The sequence below is a fragment of the Myotis davidii genome, unplaced genomic scaffold (genome assembly GCF_000327345.1).
Source record: "Myotis davidii unplaced genomic scaffold, ASM32734v1 scaffold847, whole genome shotgun sequence".
Classification (NCBI taxonomy): domain Eukaryota; kingdom Metazoa; phylum Chordata; class Mammalia; order Chiroptera; family Vespertilionidae; genus Myotis; species Myotis davidii.
This window is the reverse complement of record NW_006298049.1, coordinates 1,618,376-1,631,115: the sequence shown is the minus strand read 5'-3', so window position 1 is coordinate 1,631,115 and position 12,740 is coordinate 1,618,376. Positions and strand designations below refer to the sequence as shown.

The window sequence follows — 12,740 nt, the reverse complement described above, 5'->3', positions numbered from 1 at the left end:
CGACTCCCTCCCGATTGAAAACGCCAACCGCGCCCTCCGCCGCCAGCCCGCTCCACGCACTCTGCACCTCAGAATTTTACTTCCGTACTGCACCTCCACTGAGTCTCAGTATGCTTTTCTCTTTCCTTCTGGTTGTAGAATTTCCACTCAGCCAGCCTTCCTGTGGTTCTGGATGCTGTCTGTTCCATCTTTTAGTCGTATTTTTGAAGTGGTTGTTCGAGGCAGCAAACTCTGGTGTTTACCTATGCCGCCATCTTGGTTTCTCCTTTCATTTTTAAATCTATTTCAAATCAATAAATATGTAGGACTTGGGGTAAATGAAAGGGTTTAACACAAAGAAGAGGACAAGGATGGTGCTGGAGGTGGTTCTGGGCACCAAGGCAAGAGCGAGGGGCTAGGCCTGCGTGTATAGAGAGTGAAGGGCCAGGCCTGCATGTATAGAGAAAGGGCGGGCAGTGCAAGGTTCCCACTGATGCAGGTGTGCAGGTGACGATGGACTTGCTCCTCACTCTTCTACAAGTTAAGCAGTTTCTGATGAGTTTGGGATTTGCATTTCCTGCGGGAGTACAAATCACCTCAAGATGGAAGCAATGAGTGCTCCCCATCCCCGGGGGTCCATAGCTTCTCTTACTATTGAGTCCTGGTTGAAGAGGAAGGGACAGATCCAATGGAGAGACTTTTCAATTTATTATATTTCGTCCATGCGAGTCAAGAGTGAGCCACCTTTTGTTGCTTGAGGATCAATTTAGGAAAGCTAGAGTTCCTGAAAGGCTCGTGTGACATGTAGAAGGTCACACGGAAAGCTAGTGGTGAAGTCAGTGTTTGACTTTCAGCCCGATACGTGGTCTACCTGTGTCATTTCAGTAATTTCTGAGACTTGTGAGGGTGGCAGTGATGACAAAGTTAACGCAGAGTTAGAGAAAAAAGCCATCCTAAGCCTAAGCATTCGTGTGAGTCATCTGGAACCCCTTCTGGATAGATGGTCCCTAGGAAAAATGTGTGGAACGCTTCATGAATTTGCGTGTCATCCTTGTATGGGCACCATGGTGATCTGTGACCTGTTCCAACTTTAGTACCTGTATTGCCAAAGCAAGCACAAACAGATGGTTTATTGCTGACCGTGGCATGAGTTCACTACCTCTTTTAGGGAGGAGGTGAGTCCAAATTCAGTTTTCCTATCTGGAATAAGCAATGTGAAGAAATAAAATCAATAAAGTTAAAATGATATAATGTAGGAAGAGAGAATTAACAGTAAAATATTGTGAGATAAAATTGTTAATCAGGCCCTAACTGGTTTGGCTCAGTGGATAGAGCATCGGCCTGTGGACTGAAGGGTCCCAGGTTCGATTCCGGGCAAGGGCATGTACCTTGGTTACGGGCACATCCCCAGTGGGGAGTTTGCAGGAGGCAGCTGATCGATGTTTCTCTCTCATCGATGTTTCTAACTCTCTATCCCTCTCCCTTCCTCTCTGTAAAAAATCAATAAAATATATTTTTTTAAAAAACTGTTGATCAGGTAAGCCAAGAAGATCATAGCTGGCTGGTGTAGCTCAGTGGTTGAGTGTTGACCCAGGAACCAAGAGGCCACTGGTTCAATTCCTCGTCGGGGCACATGCCCAGGTCACAGGATTGATCCACTGTGGGGAGTGTGCAGGAAGCAGCTGATAGCTGGTGTTTCTCTCTGATTGATGTTTCTATCTCTCTATCTCTCTCCCTTCCTTTCTCTCTCTCTCTCAAAAAAAAAAAATCAATAAAAGCATATTTAAAAAGAAAGACCAGAGGAAGACTGTTGAAGGAGGCTCACATGGCAGTGGAGAACAGCACTGCCCTCCTGCGTAGCAAGAAGTTTTGTGGGACTGAGCAGCCCCACTGGAAAGCCCCAGGCCCTTTGGCTTGACCTTCACGGAGCAGAGGAGGTAAGCTGGTAGTGGGCTGGGGGAGCCGATCGTGTGCATCTCTTCGTGACTGCATTCCATATGGGCTATGGGGCAAGTATTTACACCATAAAAATCAGCAAACCCTATGACTCAGGGCTCTTATTCTCAGAAAATTGGTTGTTACCAGCACATCACTGAGACAAACCATATACTCTTTCCGGGGAAGATCTAGGGACTGTCAAGAAGTCCTGGCAGAAGTTCAAAACTATACAAACCCTTTCGTAAACCACTTCACTCCCCACTGCCCACCACAGTGCCCAGGACTCTCAGAAAACCCACCTCCCACACACTGGCTGGTTGCACCCAAGCAGGAAGCTCCCCAGGGTCAACCAGCCCTGGAAACAGGGTACGTTCTCATGGAGAAGCAAAGAATGAATGAAAATATGACTCCTGCCATGCACGGGGCATGCCACCTCTAAGCACAAAGTGAAACTTGAACTATCCCTTTGAACTTAGAAGGAAAATATAAAGGAAATTAAAAAGACCTTTAATGGCACTTGAACTTGTAGAAGAGCAAATCTAACTTTCGTTATGCTTTTTCTCTAACATCTGCACTGTCTTAAGTAGAATTGCAGATGGTCTTTTGTTACCTTTTTTTTTAAAAAAAAAAAAATTTATGTTTGGAGAAACAGCTCAGCTTTCAAAGTAGAATTATTAAAATAATTCTGGGTAAGATGTAAAATCCTCCACTTGTCCCAAGCCATCAATTCTTTCTGCATTATCATAAATTCTCAAGCTTAGCTATTTCCCTCTCCTCCCCTCCTTGGCTGCACTCTTACAATAATGTGGGTTCAAGGGAAGAGATCCCTTCTGATTGGGTTTCTATGGGACAAAGAGGCAAGGAGTTGGGGAAAGAGGGAGTGACTAGACAGCTCCATCAAAATGATATCCTAGTATAGTGTCTACTTTACATGGCTGGCTTTTAAATCCTCACCTGAGGATATTTTTTCCATTGCTTTTTAGAGAGAGTGGAAGGGAGGGAGTAGGAGAGAGAGAGAGAGAGAGAGAGAGAAAGAAAGAGAGAAACAGTAATTGGTTGCCTTTCACGTGAGCCCCAATAGAGGCTAGAGATTGAAGCCACCATCCAGGTATGTGCCCTTGGCTGGAAATCGAACTTGACACCCTTTAACTATTGAGCCACACTGGCCAGGGCACGGCTGGCATTTTTATGTCAGTGTCCTAAAGTCTTGTACCTATGTATGATCTGTTGGTGCTCTCTGTAACATCCCTTTAAGAATAATGAAAAGCTTAATTAAATGGCTATAATATGTAGAGAGAAATAAGAAAAAGAACCTCCAGATTCTGGGATATTTTTTTTAAATATAAACTCTGTATTTTGTTGAAAATAATACTTTAATGTTTTCATTATAAAAGCACCCGTGGATATTAAAGAAAATGTAATGGAAGCATAGAAAATACTAGGAATCACCAGAGTGCTATCATCCAGCCATGATGGCTGTTTCCATTTTGGTTGGGTTGTCTCGAACGTGTGTGTGTGTATGTGTGTGTGTGTTCACATACAGAGCAGAAAGTGCAAAGGGGCAGCCTTTGGGCCCAAAACAGTCTGGCATGTTTTATTTGGCCCACGCAATATATTTATAATTTTAATTAGACTTTAACATGCAAGAATGAAATCCAGACTGAGGCGTTTTCTTGAAAAATTGAACCTGCATTCCCAAATGGCAGGGGCTGAAGAGAGGCGGTCACCCCAGAAGGGGTGTGTGCTCACCGTTTGAAAACGGTTCCAACACAGCTTCTTTTATTTGTTTATGCTGCCTGTTTGGCTCCTGGAGGTATTTTAAGTTTGATGCCCTTGATGTAGAGTTTTGGGAGTGTTTTTTAAAATCACTGCACTCGTTTTGTAGACACAACTTTATGCTCAGCTCTTTTCTTTTAAGCAACATATCATTAACACTTCCATACGCATTCTCCGGTGTACATACAGTCGTACATAGAAAGTGCATAAGCATATAAAGAGCAAAGTGTTATTTGGAATATTTCCTTCTAATTTCTTAATGCAAATATCCTTGTTTTTATAGTGGGAGTCACACTGTATGGACAATTCTCCCTCCAGCCTTTTCACTGATTCTTGTCTTATAAATACCTTCACTACTTACCAGCTATATGCAGCCTCCTTGTCTTAGTCTTGCCTCTCATCCCCCACCCCCCTGCCCCCAGGTTGGATATTCCTTTCTCTGTCATAATGAATATCTTTGTACGGAGAGCTTTTCTCTATATTGAAGATTCTTCTGCTGGGACACATTCCTAGAAATGGGCTACGAAGTTAAAGGATACAAGCAGTTTTAAAGCTCTTGATGCGTATTGTCAAATTGTATCCCAACAGGGCTAGCCAGTGTTCTGATTTACACACACGCCTGCAGGATGTGAGAATGTTTCCTGACACCTTTCATAGCACTAAATGGAACACTCATTACTGATTTGACACAGAAACATAGTGCTTCTGGTTTTAATTTGCGTTTTTCTCCTCCTCGAGAACCCACGTTTACCTTTTGAAAAGAGCAGAACACCAAGGAAAGAGAATCCCTAATTCAAAAGGACAGCCACAGCCATGAAGGTGGAGGCAACTGTTAGAGGCAGAACCCCAGGAATCCCCAGCTGTGCACGAGGAGCCAGGAGCAGAGGCAGGAGGAGGATGGGATGAGGCAAAGGAGTGGAGGCCACGGGAGTCAGCCCTGGGAAAACCAGGAGGGTTCAGACCACTGTCTATGGTCCAGACCTCATAGCTAAAACCCAAATAGCTAAACCCACAGGATACTAATTTTTTTGTCTTCTAGTGTGTAATGTTTTCAGGTCCAAAGTCCTGATGAGGCCAGTAGTCTTCGGGGGCCACTTTTCTGTCATGGGTAATTTTTCCATTTCTTTATCCTTCTCCCCAATTCATCCTGCAGGTTTAAAATCCCTCTTGAAAAAGGGTTTGTCAAGAACCCACTGCCCTGAATCCAAATCATTTATTTAACTCACAGGAGCATGTAACCAAACTAGAAACCAGGTACAACCTCCAACCTGGAAGAAAATAACCCAAGACAGGAAGGAGAGGTCAATGGGCCAGTCAGACTTCAGAGCCAAGGGCAACACAGGGAGTGGCTGGCGCTCACCGCCTGGAGCTATTTATTATTAGCATGGAATCAAAAATCTTTTCATATTTTTTCTGTGAACATTTCATAAAGCCAAAGTTTAGAGGGAAATATGAAAATCTGGAACCTCATATGAATAAATAAATTTACTTTGCCACAGCAATCTGTAATCAAACTTGAAGGGATCAGTTGTTTCCAGATTTAATTTGAAATTTATTTCATTAAAGGTGTTTTTATTAGTTGCCACCTCTGGGCCTTAGGATTTTATTCTATTGACATTATTGCCTGGGAAACTGAGAGGGAGGAGCATAAATTATAGTTGTCCCTAGCTCACAATCCTATATAATAAAACCCTAATATGCAAATCGATCTAATGGTGAATGACCGGACACTATGATGCACACTGACCACGAGGGGGTAGATGCTCAATGAAGGAGCTGCCCTCTGGTGGTCAGTGTGCTCCCACAGGAAGCCGGGCTCATGGCTGGTGAGCACAGCGGTGGTTGGGGGACTCTCCTGCCTCCATGGCAGCACTAAGGATCCCTCAGAGGATGTCCACCTGCTGGCTTAGGCCCACTTCCTCGTTAAGCCAGGAGGTGGACATCCCCCAAGGGGTCCTGGACTATGAGAGGGCACAGGCCAGGCTAGGGGACCCTCCCTACCCCTAGTGCATGAATGTGCACTGGGCTTCTAGTATCGGGCTGCGTGGGGCAACCAGGCCGGCGGGGAGGCCATGAGGGGTGACCAGGCCGGCATGGGCGGGGCAGTTGGGGGCAACCAGAATGGCAGAGGGGAGCAGTTGGTGGTGACCAGGCCAGAAAGGGGGGCAGTAAGAGGTGACCAGGTCAGCAGGGAGGGGGCAGTTAGGGGCAATCAGGCCGGCATGCAGAGGCAATGAGGGGCAATCAGGCTGGTGGGGGGGGGGGGTGGTTAGTTAAGGGCGACCAGGCAGGCAGGCAGGTGAGCGATTAGGAGCCAGCGGTCCAGGATTGTGAGAGGGATGTCCAACTGTCCTATTGGTTTAGGTCCAATCCCCGGGATCGGGTCTAAACCAATAGTCGGACATCCCCCGAGAGGTACTGGATTGGAGGGGGTGCAGGCTGGGCTGAGGGGACCTCCGCCCATGCATGAATTTCGTGCACTGGGCCTCTAGTGTTAATATAAGTATTGGTCTTGTGGATGAAAGGGGACACATGCTAACCTGACAAGCTCAGGGAAGGCCTGGTCTTGCAAACTCAGAGACCTAAAGTAACCACAAAGGATGGTCTTAAACTTTAACTAAAAGCAGTTATGGTGGGTAGTTATGTCCTAGACCGGTATCTTCACTGACAAGGTCAACCTTTACTTTAACTGAGCCTATCTGCCTTTTTGCATCTATAATAACATATCCTTGAAATGTCTGGGTAACTTGTAACTTCCCTTTTTCTGGACCCCTTGGAGCACAACCTAATGTGCCTGGGTGCCAGGACAGATAACACAAATTCCTTCATGATCATGTTAATTGTTCCTGCACCCACCTAAGTATGTGTCTATCATTTTACTTTTTATCTAATCCCAGGGGTCCCCCCTCCCCTCCTCACTTTGCTTTCTTCTGCCTCTCTAATCTATCACCAATGGATTTCATCCAACCCACCTACGTCCCTTCCTTTGATTGCAATGTATAAAAATAGGTGTAACCTGCCATTCTTGGGAGCATTATCTGAATCTGTTGAGGTTCTGCTTCCAGGAAATTATCGACAGGTTGGCTCAAATAAACTCACAAAAATTCTTTACGGTTTGAATGTGTGTTTTTTATGTTAACAGTCTCTACATGGGGGCTAGCAAACCTACATGAGATCATACAGTATGTCTTTATCTCACTTAGCATAATGTCCTCAAGGTCCATCAATGTTGTCACAAATGGAAGAATTTCCTTCTTTTTATGGCTGAATTATATTTCTTTTTGTGTGTGTGTGTGTGTGTGTATACACACCACATTTCATTTATCTATTTATTTATGGACACTTAGGTGGCTTCCATGTCTTGGCTATTGTAAGTAATGCTTCAATGAACATAGGGGTTCAGTTATTGCTTTGAGATCGTTATTTCAATTCTTTAGGACAAGTACTCAGAAGTGGAAGTATGAAAATATTCTTATTTTTATTTTTTTTGAGGAAACTCCATACTGTTTTTCACAGTGGCTCCACCAATTCACATTCCTACCAACAGTTGTACAGGATTCCCTTTTCTCCACATCCTTGATAACACTTGTGATCTCTTATCTTTTTGGTGATAGTCATTCTAACAGGTGTGAGATGATAGCTCATTGTGGTTTTGATTTTAACTTCCCTGATGATTACTGATGTTGAGCACCTTTTCACTTACCTGTTGGCTATTTGTATGTCTTTGGAAAAAATGCCTATTCAATTCCTGTGCCCACTCTTTAATCAGATTTTGATTTATTTTTATTTTTGCTATTGAGTTGTATGAGTTCTTTATATATTTTGGATATCAACCCATTACCAGATATATAGCTAGCTCACTGTATATTAATATAAGTACTGCTGTCTACATTGGGGCTAACAAAACTTGCTAAATCTAGCCTGTGTTTGTATAGTCTATGAGCTAAAAATGGCTTTTAGATGTTTAAGCGGTCAGAAAATATATTAAAACGAAAATAATATTTTGCAAAATGTAAAATGATATGAAATTCAAATGTTTGTGGCCACAAATTAACCTGTTTTGGAACATGGCCATGCCGGTTTGCATATGTATTGTCCACGGCTGTGGTGTGTTTTTGTTGTTGTTTTGCCATAACGGCAGAATTGAGTAGTTACGACAGAGACCATAGGGCTTGCAAAACCTAAAATATTTACTCTCGGGCCATTTACAGAAAAAGTTTGCTGACTCCTGCTCTAGCGCATTTACAGATATAGCCTTACCCAGTTTTACACCCTCACCCAGGGTTTCTCTCAGTAATGGGAGAGAAGAGAGATGTCCCACGGGACTTGAAATCAAGTATTGCACTTCTGTTGGCCAAATGTGTAGATGCCACTCCATCAGGCAGGACGAGGAGGGAATTGTTCATCTAGTGTCAGAAAAAGAATGAAAGATGAACGGGATAAATGATTAAGTTGAAGCGGACACTTAGCATCTAAAATGAAATGCTACAAGTCCAAAATGAGGAAAGCCCCCGAGGGAAAGTATGGCATTGACATTCCGAATAATGTCGTCATATTGTAGTGGGAAATAAGTCACTTTCTCAAGAGAAGCCAACATGGACAAGCTTTTGCAGGAGAATTGGTCAAATCAGCTGTTGTGTTTACACTGGGGAAGAAAAAAGGAGCAGCTTAATGCTGTAGAGCCAGGAGTGGATGTGAAACAGAAGGCTTGGTCTTGGATGCCTGGCCTTGCCACTTACTAGCTGTGTACTACAACCTAGCTAAGCTTCTTTATTTAGGTAATAGAAATACTATCTCCTTAAAAAATTCTTGAGGAAATTAAATAAGGTAATGTTAAAAGAGTTTGGTAAATCTAAAACAGCCAGATGTGGGACAATGTTAGTGTGAGAAAGCCAGGCTGTAACAATGACTATTCTCAGGGACTGAAGAATTATCCCATGGTTTGCACAATGTACAAAGGGTTGCAGCCAAGTAGGCCAGTGAGGGCTTGCCAAACCGCTCTGGTCTGGCTCGGGCTGAAGCCAGGAAGAGGAGCATCTTTTTTTCATACTAAAGCATCTTTTGCTGCCAGACTTGCACCCATTCGGAGGAGGTATCTTTTTTAAAAAACAAACAAACATATATTTTATTGATTTTTAGAGAGAGAGGAAGGGAGAGAAACACTGATGTGGACCAGGAATTGAACCAGCGACCTTTGGGTATATAGGACAACACTCAACCAACTGAGCTGCACTGGCCAGGGCCAGAGGAGGTATCTTTCCACATTCCTTCTCACAAAGGTGCTGATTAGGTTACATATTTACGTGTGAATATACAGCAGTGTTGTATATTTCAACTGTAGTCAAGAGGTGATGGTAGATAGTTCTTTTCTATCTTCCTCAGAGGAGAATAGAGTATCTTAAGCAAAGAAGAGCTCAGCCAAGCAAAGAGACGCTTTCTGTTGATCTGAGAGAGCTCCAACATTAGCCCACTTGAGGCAAGAACAGAATATCCAGCTTTGCAAAATCTAACAAAATAGAAAACCCAAGTGTCTGCCTTCTGAATGTCTCCCTGACACTCCTGGTTCTCTGATTCTCATGTTTATCTGAGACTGGAAAACACAGAGACTGCCACGTGGCTTCCCCGTCTTCACTCACAGATAATAAAATGGTTTCTTTTTCTTAATTAGATTTGCATTTATCAAACATCAAACTGTGCTGCATAGTGGTAATAAGTAAGAAGAAAACATGCAGGGAATATTTGAAACATTTTGGAGTCTTTACAAATGTCATATATCCTGTGCATACATCTTATTTATATTTTCCCTGACATTTATTGATTAATTCAACTTTTTAACCTAGTTTGTAAGAAATGCTTTCCATATGATGATGCTTCCTCTCCATTTGCAGGAAGCTGAGCCAATCATTGAGCAATATATATCCACAGCAACACAGGCATCAACAGCAAATATACTGCCTGCTCTGAGCCCGGAATGGAAATAAAAGCGAACAGGTAAGCTGTTGGCCTGAGCCAGATGTAACTTTTAACGATCCCAGCATGCTGATCTCCCACTTTTGGAAATTCTCAGAAATTGTAGTTAAACAATGGCTTCCCTCTCAGAAATACTTTATGCAGAGGACTCTTTGCCTTGAACATATTTTTTTTTGCAAAGCAATGACCTTGTCACCTGTACAACTGCACCATAGAGAGCTTTTCAGTGATGGCAAATGTCTCACAACATAAATACCATTTAAAATGCATTCCGTGACTGAAGGGGTTCTCAAGAACTTTTGCTACAGAGTACTTTACATTATATATGCCTTTCTATATTATTTAGTCTTTCAGAACAACTCTGTGAGACACAGACAAATATGGCCCTTATCTAACAGATGAAGAAATACAGTTTGAAAGAAGTTAAATATTGGAATTGGGTTCACACAAGAAGTTAGTAGCTAAATCAGTTTCAACCCATAACTCTTGGTCAGGTTCTTTTTGGCTACTCTCACTGAATAACAGGAGAAAAAAGAAATGTATTTTTGTCTATTCTGAATGACAAATAAGCAGACACCACCACAAGTTCACATTGGATGTTCAGATATATATAATTGATTTCAGAGAGAAGAGGGAGAGAGAAAAACATCAATGATGAGAGAATCATTGATTGGCTGCCTCCTGAACGCCTCCTACTGGGGATTGAACTCATAACCTGGGCATGTGAGCAGACAGCAATCAAACTGTGACCTCCTGGTTCATAGTTCGATTGTTCAACCACTGAGCCACACCAGCCAAGCTATACTAGTTTCTTGAGCAACTCAAATTTTTGTTTTATTTTATATTATGGCCATTGTCAGAGATAAATTATACATCATACATTATAGTTCAGGAATCCTTATATAAGCCAATGAAATTTACTATATTGGACAACTCTTGGTCAGTTACTCTACAAAGCTCTCAATAAAATGTGAGAAAATAAAATGATGGCTCAAAAAATTAAAAATGGAACTCCAGTAATCCCACTTCTAGGAATATATCCCAAGAACAGAAAGAATATATGCATCCCTATCTTCACAGCAGCACAATTTACAATAGCTAAGAATTGGAAACAGCCTAAGTGCCCATTAGCAGATGAGTGGATTAAAAAACAACAGTGGTACATCTACACAATGGAATGCTATGCTTCTGTAAAAAAGAAAGAAATCTTACTATTCCCAATAGCATGGATGGACCTGGAGAGCATTATGCTAAGCGAAATAAGCCAGTCAGAAAAGGATAAGTATCACATGATCTCACTCATTTGAACTACATAAACTGATGAACAAAAATAGACCCAGAGACATAGAAATGTCGCATAGACCATCAAACCTCAGAGACAAGGCAGGGGAGGGTAGAGGAGGAAGACATATGTAATACTTTCAGCAATAAAGAGTTTAAATTTTTAAAAAAAGGATGGTTTTGAATACTAGAAAAGACTAGATTACTGTGTTCAAGATCAGATCACAGTTTGGTATGGTAAGGACAAGACTTTCTTTTTCAAGGAGAATGAATTCAAGGATACTCATTGAGGTGCTGTTTAATGAGGTGCTGTTTGATGAGGTGCTGTTTAATAGGTCCTAATAACAGTCTGATCTTCATTGGTTTAACTGTGGAGGGAAAATTCCTGGGGAGAGTTAAAAGTCATGCAATGATTCCTGCATACCTTTATGAGAAAACAATTGGACAATTTGTATCATTAGTCACATGTCTCCTGATTTTCTGATAACCATGGGTCCCTTTGAGGATGTAAAAAATATCAGTAACAGCAGCTAATTGGTTGGGGCCTAGAATCCCATTTAAGCATATAGATGTGCCACAGTTAAAAAATATGTATTTTAATGAGTGTTGAAGGTGTATATCAAATTTAATATTTAGAAAGTTTGGTGATCACTGATATTTGAGAAAAGCAAATTTAAGTCAGAGAATTTTACAGAAAAGTAAATAGTTGAGAAGAGAGGAAAAGAGATTAGCACAAAGGGAAAGAAATAAAGAAGAAAGAGACAAACAATAAATCTTAAGTCCAATGACAAGACTTTTGACCCTGTCATTGGTGTTCATCCAAAGGTATTGAAAGGAAACTGTCTACATTTGATGTCATCTTTTCTATCCATCGAGGCTTGGGGAGAAGCTGATGACCTCCAGAAGTTGTCAGCTTCCTGAGGCCTTTTGGAGCTCCTTCAGTCAGGTATCCAATGGTCTAGGTCGTGGGATCCAGATGGAGGATCCTAAGTGTGTTTACCAGCAAGAATGCGTCTATGACGTATGTCTTGGAATTAAATAATTTTTTTTTGTAGTTAAGAGTACTTAGAAGTACTTAAAACTTTCCATATAGTTTTAAGACTGACTTTCATCGGAGCCTGAATATATTTGGTCTTCTAAATCTGTGTCATGTGGTGGTGAATTCAGTCATGTACCTTAGGGAATTTTAGCTCACATCTGTTGGACCTATGACCACATGTCAACCTGATCATATCTGACAAGACCAGGATGTTCCAAGTGGCATCTGTCAGAGGAACAGTCAAGACGAGACTCGAGGGGCTTTATGTAACCATTTTGTACAGTGAGAATTTATGAGGGCTTGGACAGGTCCCATTAAAATGTAAAACCAGGATAGGTTTGGTTATAAAATACCATTAGCTCATTTTATGCTCTTAGAGTTTCGGAAATAATATGTCAGTGACACATTTCTTTAAATATTTCTTTGCATATTTTAACTGTAAAGTGAAATTTTCTAAAAAATAATCTGTTTTTTCCTGGGTTATGATAACTCTGGATTAAGCAAGCTTTGATCACCTGTTGAGTCTCTCAGGTAAAATTTTCCCACCCATAGTTTGTAAAGTCTGAACCAAATTTGACCCTGCCGCTACCACTAGGTTACTTCTTTAGTGCATATGTATAACGATGTGGCTCGGAAACATCCAAGAATGTGAAAATTTTTTGAAATAATATATTTTCTTTCTAGTGGAGTAAATTGTTATATTTGAGTAAGCCCATTTTATTCAGAAATCAGATCGAACAACTGTCTTAATGATAAT

General features: G+C 41.6%; 1 long non-coding RNA gene across 3 annotated transcripts in view; it reads left to right on the top strand.

Annotated features, from left to right (window-relative positions):
* Window positions 1–12,740, top strand: part of LOC107184676 — a 54,833-nt gene that overhangs the window by 26,566 nt on the left and 15,527 nt on the right. For all 3 annotated transcript variants that reach the window (XR_001515570.1, XR_001515572.1, XR_001515571.1), the window contains exon 2: window positions 9,582–9,684. This is a non-coding gene — a long non-coding RNA (uncharacterized LOC107184676). The remainder of the gene's footprint in view (window positions 1–9,581; window positions 9,685–12,740) is intronic.